Genomic DNA, 11,105 nt, shown 5'->3' with positions numbered 1-11,105 from the left:
AAAATTAAATAAAAACCAGAAAACATAAGCTGTTGACACGTTGCTCCTGCGGAATGTTATGAAAAGCGTTACTCATTTAGGTCAAGTCCTGGGGTTGAATACATTCCCTTTCTAAAACGAGGACATGCTGTATGGTGGGTACATTTACTGAGCAACACGTGTTAGTTGAAGTGACTGTTTATTGCAGTTCATGTAAAGCCGTGTTAACTCTGCCCTCTCCATACTGGAGGGGTTTATTGCCATGTGATCCCATTTAACAAGCCTATAATGAACACAGCATTGTATCAGAAGCAACTACTAGAGATGATACCTTTAGTGGACTAAAAATGTAACCCAAATGTAAGACAAACTCCATTGAAATCACTGTAGCATTGCCAGCACCGTCTTCCTATTCTTGATGGGCAAGCCTCCAGGTTGCAATGGGAACATTGGTTATTTTGTATTTTTTATTTAAATGATAATAATAATAATAAAAAAAATAGAAACTGGATTTGATTAGGTCTACTTTCCATAGGATTTATGGAAAGGATTTTGTTTTCTCCAGATTACAAAATATGAGGGGCAAAAATGGGGCAAGATGAAAACAGATGACAGCCAAACAGGGTTTATGTTTACGTTTTAATATATACCAAAAAAAAAACCCATGAAAACTCGAGTGCAAGTGGATTGGGCACAGAGACAACACTATTGTACAGAACAGGCTGGAAAAGGACCTGAACAAGCATTAATACAAATACATCCTAAAGCAATTCTATCTGCGGTGTGGGCTGGACACCTGCTTCCTTCTGTCCTTTATTTTTCAGGTTCTCACAAAGCGAGGTATTGAACCACTCATCTTTCAGAGCACTTATTTAACTTGGTTTCTTCTTTGGCACAAGACGAACCCGAGGCCTATTTATTATACAGCAGGCACTGCCGCTTTCATTACGAGTCCTTTCTGACGAGCTGAGCGACAGAACGCCACGGTTAAGTGAGATGGGGGTGAGATGGGGGTGAGATGGGGACATTAACATCTAGAATTGAAGGCAATTTCAACTGCTCTGTTTTCTTTTAAAACTCGAAATTCTATGTCCCTGCTGCATTTGGCCAGCTGTGGCTCCAAAAGAAAATAATACATTAGTAGCATCAGTCCCTAAAATCGCCACTCTAAATGAAATGCACGCTCTTTCTCCAATCTCAATTTGCTGTAATGTTATTGTGTTGAGTGATGTGAATTATATCGGTTCAGTAAACACACCTCGGCAATATCAGCAGTGTTTTAACACAGACCACACCCAAGTTAAAGTGACCAGAGGTGAGACCAATGTGTGTTTCAAAGCATTTGTTCTTTACCATCCAGAAAAAAACAAGTCACAGGGTAAAGGTTACCAGCGTTTTGATTAAGGAGTTTCCATTGAGAATATGAAGACGTGCCACCTCTAACAGTCTTACAGCCGTCCCCAAAGCATCGACGGATGCGCTATCTAGGTTTGTACAAAGCATTCAATAGTGTACACATGTAGTATGCTTAACTATGTAAATGATGGTTTAAATACATATAACAAGGTGCCATTTGTATAAAATACTGTAACCCAGAATTGAAATATGGATTTGGAATGCCTTTGCATCATTTGAACAGCAGTTCTTTATTTAACACACTTTTATGAAGCTACAGTAGCTGCCATTATGGTAATTGATCCCTCAAGTGCAATACAATTAGAGGTCTGAGCCCTTTTACGCAGCGTTGTGCCTGAATCAGCGCTTTTAAGACTAGATGGGAAATCGAGACTCATTAGTAAAGAGGCTAAAAAGGACATTTAAAACCTTCATGGCTTTCAGAAAAAAGGAGGAGTCCTCATAACTATGCAGTCATGTTGAATGTGAGAAAACAATACAGCCACTGTCTCCAAATCATAATAATGCATTAATACAGCGAGCTTGACCTCAAATCATAATAATACATTAATACAGCGAGCTTGAACTCAAATCATAATAATGCATTAATACAGCGAGCTTGAACTCACTTCCTAGTTCCATCAGCGTTGCATTTAGTGGTAAGTAAGTAATGACACAGACAGCTTTTTAGTGACTGTAAATATGTATTAAAAAGTACCACTATACCCTTAATTTTACACGTCTCATCTGTAGTTCTAAAGTACATAACAGCATACATGAGTAGACATGTAAAGGACAATCGTCTCTAGAATTGAGTAGGCCTATTAACATATTGGTATGAACGCTATAGGTAAGATATAAGCAGCTGATGAGTGCTTTAGTTCAAATTTGCTCGCTGCTTACTAGCTATGGATTTATAAATGGGGGGCCGATGCCTCATGCAGGAAGAACATATAGGTGTCAAATGTGCAGTTTTGAAAGAAAGACATTTATTTTTTATTTAAAACGATGTCTGGAACTACTTTAGGTTAAAGGAAGTTCTCAGTTGCTATGCCATTTATCAGGTCATCTGTTACCCTTGCACTTCCGGGGTCATTTCCTCTCAGCAGTGTCTTCTGGGTCAAAGCATGTTACTGGTTGAAAGCATGTCAGTCAACAGGCAGTGCAGCAGATTGGTTTATGACATGAAAGAAACAAGCATGTGAAGCATGGCTTCCAAACAGGATTTCTTTAACCTCGTGTAGCATCACGTTTTAACATAACAAATACTGCCGTTTACTAAAACAGGCTTCTTTTGAGACAATGAATGCAGAGCAGGCATGACCTACTAAATAGTTGTATTTGCTACAATCATTTTAATTGAAGCTTTCTTACACCAGGCCACTGCTTGCGGTGTAAGGGGCAGGCTTGTTTGCACACTGGTTACAATGCTCTCTTGCAGGTGTAACCGGCAGGCTTGTTTGCACTGTGGTTACAATGCTCTCGCAGGTGTAACGGGCAAGCTTGTTTGCACAGTGGTTACAATGCTCTCTTGCAGGTGTAACAGGCAGGCTTGTTTGCACTGTGGTTACAATGCTCTCGCAGGTGTAACGGGCAGGCTTGTTTGCACAGTGGTTACAATGCTCTCTTGCAGGTGTAACAGGCAGGCTTGTTTGCACTGTGGTTACAATGCTCTCTTGCAGGTGTAACGGGCAAGCTTGTTTGCACAGTGGTTAAATGGGCAGGCTTGTTTGCACAGTGGTTACAATGCTCTCTTGCAGGTGTAACAGGCAGGCTTGTTTGCACTGTGGTTACAATGCTCTCGCAGGTGTAACGGGCAAGCTTGTTTGCACAGTGGTTACAATGCTCTCTTGCAGCTGTAACGGGCAGGCTTGTTTGCACTGTGGTTACAATGCTCTCTTGCAGGTGTAACGGGCAGGCTTGTTTGCACAGTGGTTACAATGCTCACTTGCAGGTGTAACAGGCAGGCTTGTTTGCACAGTGGTTACAATGCTCTCTTGCAGGTGTAATGGGCAGGCTTGTTTGCACTGTGGTTACAATGCTCTCTTGCTGGTATAATGGGCAGGCTTGTTTGCACAGTGTTTACAATGCTCTCTTGCAGGTGTAATGGGCAGGCTTGTTTGCACTGTGGTTACAATGCTCTCTTGCTGGTATAATGGGCAGGCTTGTTTGCACAGTGTTTACAATGCTCTCTTGCAGGTGTAACAGACAGGCTTGTTTGCACTGTGGTTACAATGCTCTCTTGCAGGTTTGTAAGGGGCAGGCTTGTTTGCACAGTGGTTACAATGCTCTCTTGCAGGTGTAATGGGCAGGCTTGTTTGCACTGTGGTTACAATGCTCGCTTGGAGGTGTAACGGACAGGGTCGTTTGCACTGTGGTTACAATGCTCGCTTGGAGGTGTAACGGACAGGGTCGTTTGCACTGTGGTTACAATGCTCGCTTGCACTGTTAACCGTGTCCCCCAGTACACTGGATCCTGTCCTGTTCAGGTGCAGCCCGTTCCACCTGTACATCAATTCCAAAATGTTTTTCCAATATTACAACAGCAAGAGAACATTCAAAGAGGAGATTAAATGTTTAAGAGATACAAATGGCAAAATCGTAGAGGAAGAAAAAAAAATAGCAAATATGTTAAATGATTACTTTTCACAAGTTTTTACAAAGGAAGATACTGACAACATGCCCCACATGTCATCCAGTTCCTATCCAGTTTTAAATAACTTTAGCATAACTGAGGCAGAAATGTTAAAGGGACTAGGAGCTCTTAAAATAAACAAATCCCCTGGGCCGGACGAGATCCTCCCAGTAGTACTCAAAGAAATGAAAGAAGTAATTTACAAACCGCTAACCAAGATCATGCAGCAGTCTCTTGACACAGGGGTGGTACCGACAGACTGGAAAATTGCAAACGTAATACCGATCCACAAAAAGGGAAACAAAACTGAACCAGGTAACTACAGACCAGTAAGCCTGACTTCTATTATATGCAAACTTATGGAAACTATAATAAGATCCAAAATGGAAAATTACCTATACGGTAACAGGGTACTGGGAGACAGTCAACATGGTTTTAGGAAAGGGAGATCGTGCCTAACTAACTTGCTTGATTTTTTTGAGGATGCAACATCGATAATGGATAATTGCAAAGCATATGACATGGTTTATTTAGATTTCCAGAAAGCTTTTGACAAAGTCCCGCACAAAAGATTAATTCTCAAACTGAACGCAGTTGGGATTCAAGGAAACACATGTACATGGATTAGGGAGTGGTTAACATGTAGAAAACAGAAAGTACTGATTAGAGGAAAAACCTCAGAATGGAGTGTGGTAACCAGTGGTGTACCACAGGGATCAGTATTAGGTCCTCTGCTATTCCTAATCTACATTAATGATTTAGATTCTGGTATAGTAAGCAAACTTGTTAAATTTGCAGACGACACAAAAGTAGGAGGAGTGGCAAACACTGTTGCAGCAGCAAAGGTCATTCAAAATGATCTAGACAAGATTCAGAACTGGGCAGACACATGGCAAATGACATTTAATAGAGAAAAGTGTAAGGTACTGCACGCAGGAAATAAAAATGTACATTATAAATATCATATGGGAGATATTGAAATTGGAGAAGGAATCTATGAAAAAGACCTAGGAGTTTTTGTTGACTCAGAAATGTCTTCATCTAGGCAATGTGGGGAAGCTATAAAAAAGGCTAACAAGATGCTCGGATACATTGTGAAAAGTGTTGAATTTAAATCAAGGGAAGTAATGTTAAAACTGTACAATGCACTTGTAAGACCTCATCTTGAATATTGTGTGCAGTTCTGGTCACCTCGCTATAAAAAAGATATTGCTGCTCTAGAAAGAGTGCAAAGAAGAGCGACCAGAATTATTCCGGGCTTAAAAGGCATGTCATATGCAGACAGGCTAAAAGAATTGAATCTGTTCAGTCTTGAACAAAGAAGACTACGTGGCGACCTAATTCAAGCATTCAAAATTCTAAAAGGTATTGACAGTGTCGACCCAAGGGACTTTTTCAGCCTGAAAAAAGAAACAAGGACCAGGGGTCACAAATGGAGTTTAGAAAAAGGGGCATTCAGAACAGAAAATAGGAGACACTTTTTTACACAGAGAATTGTGAGGGTCTGGAATCAACTCCCCAGTAATGCTGTTGAAGCTGACACCCTGGGATCCTTCAAGAAGCTGCTTGATGAGATTTTGGGATCAATAAGCTACTCACAACCAAACGAGCAAGATGGGCCGAATGGCCTCCTCTCGTTTGTAAACTTTCTTATGTTCTTATGTTCTTACAGACCACGCCCCATCAAGAAAGTTCCCCAGTGCACCATAAACTTTGCCTACACCAGATTTTTAGTCCTGTGTTAAAAGTTCTAATCATCGCTTGTCATCTTGGCCCAGCATGCAGCACGAGCAGTATTATTGAGAAAACTACCGTAGAAGATCTGCTTTTAATCCTTTGCCCCAATTCTAGAAATGCCTACATAAACAACGACAACTGGATCCTCCCTGGCCCAAGCCAAGAGCCTGTCCACCCGTGTTGTGACATCATGCACCCTGCAAACCCCCTGTTCATGCACAGGGCTGTATCAACTTCCATTAGTGTGTGCATTAGCACTGCACACATGGGTGACGTTGCTAAAGAGCTTGATGATGGCTGACACACAATGGATTACTGCAGTATCATTTCTAATCATATTCTCTAACTGTAATAACATCAGTAATAAGATGTTTATAAAATTGTGTCATTTTATTGACCGTACTCCTTCGAATTTCAGACGCAGCCCAAATATCCCACCCTCAACTTGAGGATAATAAAATTAAATACTCATAAGAAAACAATGCATGGAGGCAGTTTGCAGCCGTCTGCGCTCACACACAGCATTACAGTTATGAGCTGCTTCTCATTTCCAGTCACTGTCACACACAGCATTACAGTTATGAGCTGCTTCTCATTTCCAGTCTCTGTCACACACAGCATTACAGTTATGAGCTGCTTCTTATTTCCAGTCTCTGTCACACACAGCATTACAGTTGTGATTACTCACACATGTTTTTCTCCTTTTTGTGAACTGTGGTATTGCTTGGCAAGTACAAAAATACAGGTGTCTGTTCAGAACTGAGCCTCATAACGAAACGCTGCTGCTGTGGTAAACAGGAAGGCTTGTCCAGAGCTGAACTGAACGGGAGGTTCCACATATTCAAAATCACTGCGCTGCCTCACAGCAGTATTGGACAGAAGCCAGCTTGCTTTTACAGTTACAGATGTAACTATGAAACTGAGTGACCAATTACCTGCAAAAAGTAAAGTAGTAAGTAGACATACTGGTCATGTCATGTCTTTTTCAGTGTTACATATATTGAAGGGGTATGGGGCACGCCATTAGCATTAGTGTTAGTGTGTGTGGTGTTGGTGCATGTGGTTGGGGGGGTGAGCCTCGAGGAGGAGGTGGAGAAGGTGGCGCGATGACTTGACTGGAGTGGTTGCTGTATGACTGTGGGGGACAGAGAGGAAGGCTGACAGTGAGGGCCTGAGCTGTGAAACAGTGCGAAGAACCCCAAACTGTCTGTGGGTGATGGAGGAAGAACGTGAGTGACTGGGAGAAAAGAGATTTAGGGAAAGAGAAAGAGAAAGGACAATTGGGAGAGAAGGGGTTATTGTTTTGGCGTGAACCCAGCCCAAACAGGATTCATTGTGTTGCCAGACATCTAATAAAAATTTAAACTGGTTCGATTTGGAAATTTGACCACCATGGCCCCCACCTGGGTGTACCGGGGGTGTACCAACCCACCACCAAGCACCTAAGGGGGGGCTCCACACGTGTAAATTGCTGCACAGTTATTGAATGATTTCTACTATCTAAATATGATATATATATATATATATATATATATATATATATATATATATATATATATATATATTCTCATTTACAAGGACGACCTGGCAATACAATGTCATACAATCTACTTCGTTGAGACAATCATATGCCTTGAAACGCTATAAACATTGTAACTGTACGAAGATACAAAGAAGGTTATCAAACCCGACTGTGTATTCCCACTTGAATTAGGACATGTGAAGTCTACAATGCTCTTGATAAGACAAGAGGGCAGCATGTCCAGCCCCATGGAGCAGACCCCTGATCAGGACCTTCAGGTAGGAGAAGAGTCCAGTGAACATGATCCAGGAGATAACGCGGTCTCTATAGTCTGAATTATGTATGTAATTGACAACTTCGCTTTTGTTTCTTAGACTCCGTTCCACTACCTCTTTTTTTACTGGCTTAATAGCCATCATTTATGCTGTCAGGACATATTAGCAATGATCACTGCAGATGTCAATAACAGCATATTGCAGTATTTTAAGAATAAGGACAATCTGAAGCCACACAGGTTGAAATGTAAACACCAGAGTCCAGCTACAAATCCAACTGGAACCATCATCAGAGGCAACCGCCAAAAAAAAGAATGCCTAGAATATTAAACTGACTGTTTTATAACTTACTAACGCATTTCCTTATTTCATTTATCTGTATAGCATTACATTGAACTTTTAACATGTTCACCAAGTTTAATTTCATTTTAAAATAGGCATGTGATTGTCTCAGCAAATAAGATTGTGTGTGTGTGTATATATGTTCTGTTTCTGTGCCAAAGTTCTCCAAAGTCATATCGAAGACTGACACTCACATTTGTCTCAATCTCTTACCTTTGGTCTCACATATGCGGTTTGTATCCAGGACCCAGGAGTTGAATCTGGCAGTCAGGTCCAGGAGTGGTTTGCAGTTCTGCTTCCTGTTCTGTTCACACTAGAAGCTAACTGGTTCTTTGATCGGTGCTTCTGTAAAACAATAATTTGACTTACTTTTGCAAAATCTAAACAGTTGCTTTATTTTATTTATTTTTTTAATGTGGGCTAGTTTGTTAGCACATGTTAATTCAGCTGGTAGCAATTAATGCAGATTCGAAAACTATCCAGGAAGTGGATTAGTTAGTCCAGTAATGGGTCGCACTCAGACACAGTAAGATAAGAGTGAACACCCCCGACGGTGTCTCGCTTCCATGCACACTCAACACTGATCTAAAGTGCCAGTGTCAATACAGCAACAGAGGATGCTGAAAGCTCTCGTGAGGAACTACCTAGAACAGGGCTTCTCAAATTCCATCCTGGGGACCCCCTGTGGCTCCTGGTTTTCGTTCCAACCGAGCTCTCAATTACTTAACTAGACCCTTAATTGAACTAATAAATTTGCTTAATTAGACCTTTTTACTTGTTTTCAGCTCGGAAACAGTTGCAGAGTTCAAGTTACTTATCAAGGGTTGCTCTTCATTGTGGTTTTCTGCTCCAATGTTGAGAAGCTGGAATTTCTTCTGCATCCTACAAAGTAGCAACTTTGTCGGGTTAGTTTTGAACACAGCCTTCGCTTACTGCAGCCATTGTTCAAACCAGTCTGTCTCTTGAGCACATACATTTCGATGACGTGCTTCCATGCAGCACAACCCTGTTGGGTATGGGATATGAAACGGTGCTGTCAGAGGTATAGCTGAGCCTCAGTGGAAACACCCTCCAGCTAGACCTCTCCCAGACCCGCTCAGCTATCCCCGGGGAAAGGCACTTGAAAATGAGACAGAAAACTATGAGAACAGCACTCTGGAAAATCACATGGCTCTTAGACTCCTCCAGCCTGCCTGGAAACATTACTTAGAGCTGTTGTCAGAAGAGGTGGTTAACGAGACAGTATGCATGACATGAGCAGAATCAACAGATATATCATCCCAAAGGTAGGACAGTGGTTTTCAACCCCAGTTCTGGGGGCCCACTGTTTCCGTTGGTTTTCATTCCAACTGAGCTCTCAATTACTTAACTAAATCCTTAATTGAACTGATAATTTGCTTAAATTAGTTGTTTTCAGCTCTGAAACAGTTGCAGATTTCAAGTTAGCTAACTGAAAACCACTGATCTAGGTTATCATAAAACAATGAACAATGTGTGCCACCTAGTGGTTATGTTACTGTATATTCTTAAAGAGGAGACAAGTATCTATTCAGGGATACCAAGACATTTAGTAAGTAAAGGGTCTGAGTGAGGAAACATGGGCAATGCAATCCCCACGCCTAGTCTTGCTGGAAATCATTGTTTCCAAGCTTTTGAACACCACTGTATATTTGCAGATACAGTATGTGTATAATAAATGGGAAGTTTAGGCACATGAATATCTGCATCGACATGTGTCAGGCACAAAACAAAGCGCTAAAGATCTACATGTTCTGCATACTTCAGATGTTGGTTCAACAATGTTTTTGGTGGACAAGAAAACAGAGAACCAAAAAGGAGGGCATAAAAAACGCATTTTGTTAATTAAAAAAATAAATAAATTAAGCCAGATGCCATCTTGAACTGCCAAGTCTACTGCAGAAATATCGTTTCTCAGTAAGGTGAAAAAGTATCAGGCTTGAAACAAACATGCATAACAAAGTGACTGATGAAACAGTTCATTAAACTACAGACACAGCTGTCCGATGCACTGCTCAGTACTGACCACATGGACGATGAACGTTTTGCTTGAGCAACCACTGCCACCTAGTGGATAACACACCATTTACAGCTGAATTGCATACTACCAGGGAGCATTAGTAACAATGATTATTTTAAGAGTATGTGGTATGCGTAAGAAATGCATTTAGACTAGTTGTGAGGAGTCTATCTTAATCCACATCATTTTCATTATCAAAAAAGTACTGGACTTGACTAATACAATTAAAAGAATAATAATAATAATAATGTGCCATGTTCTTGTATTAAGGTTTTATTCTTACAGGCTTGATATTAGCAATGTGAATCCCGTTTTCTTTTGGGTCATTCCATACTAACTCAACCAGAGCCCATGTCCGAGCATCTCACATTGTGCTAGAAAAATTCACCTGGGGCTTTTCAGGCCTGCTGAAATGCTAATAATTATATTTGAACTGTGAAATGCCTATGGTCAACCAAAAGTGAAAAATCACCCTGGACTCAACTTAGACGCTCCCATCACCTATAGCACCTTGTTCCATTCGTAATGAGGGCTTTCGAGAGGTTTCGAGTGACAAGTTTTATTCAAACTTCAGCCCAACCCTTTACCCTGTAGGGGATGTGGGTCCTAAAATGTTAGCATTGCTACAAGAACATTTGGGACCACTCTTGCAAATTTTGGGAAACACTTTTGCCCACCCACTGATCATTAATCAAAAAATCACCTAAAGATTTTTTGGATAAAAGTTGATGAGATCTAAAAGAACCAAGCAAAATATTTTGGTATTCGCAGATTTGTGATTTTTGGCAGAGTTTTGAAGTTGCATTTGTCATGTATTCGAGCACTGCTTATGGCCACTTAGGTTAGGGCTATGTGCTACTTTAGTTGCACCAAACCGTCTGGGGTTAGATCTAGAGTAGAAAGTGACAGGGTGTGCTCCAGTGCTACTAGCGTGGAGAGGAGGGTTAGGAAGTTGCGTGTGAAACTCAGACTTCTTTGTTACAGTAATACTATCAAAACCTCACTTAGAACATTATCGGCTGCGTCACAACCGCAGACTGACAGATGGACACACTGATGACGTCTATCACGTTTTTATATGGCAGCTCCAGAGTCGGGAGAATATATATTTATTCCTCCATGATAATTTAGAAAGTGCAACGCCAGTTACATTGAATATATACAGTTGGCTCACTCCGCTCC

This window comes from Polyodon spathula, chromosome 4 (genome assembly GCF_017654505.1).
Source record: "Polyodon spathula isolate WHYD16114869_AA chromosome 4, ASM1765450v1, whole genome shotgun sequence".
NCBI classification, from domain to species: domain Eukaryota; kingdom Metazoa; phylum Chordata; class Actinopteri; order Acipenseriformes; family Polyodontidae; genus Polyodon; species Polyodon spathula.
The sequence above is the reverse complement of the archived record's forward strand: the minus strand, read 5'-3'. Positions refer to the sequence as shown.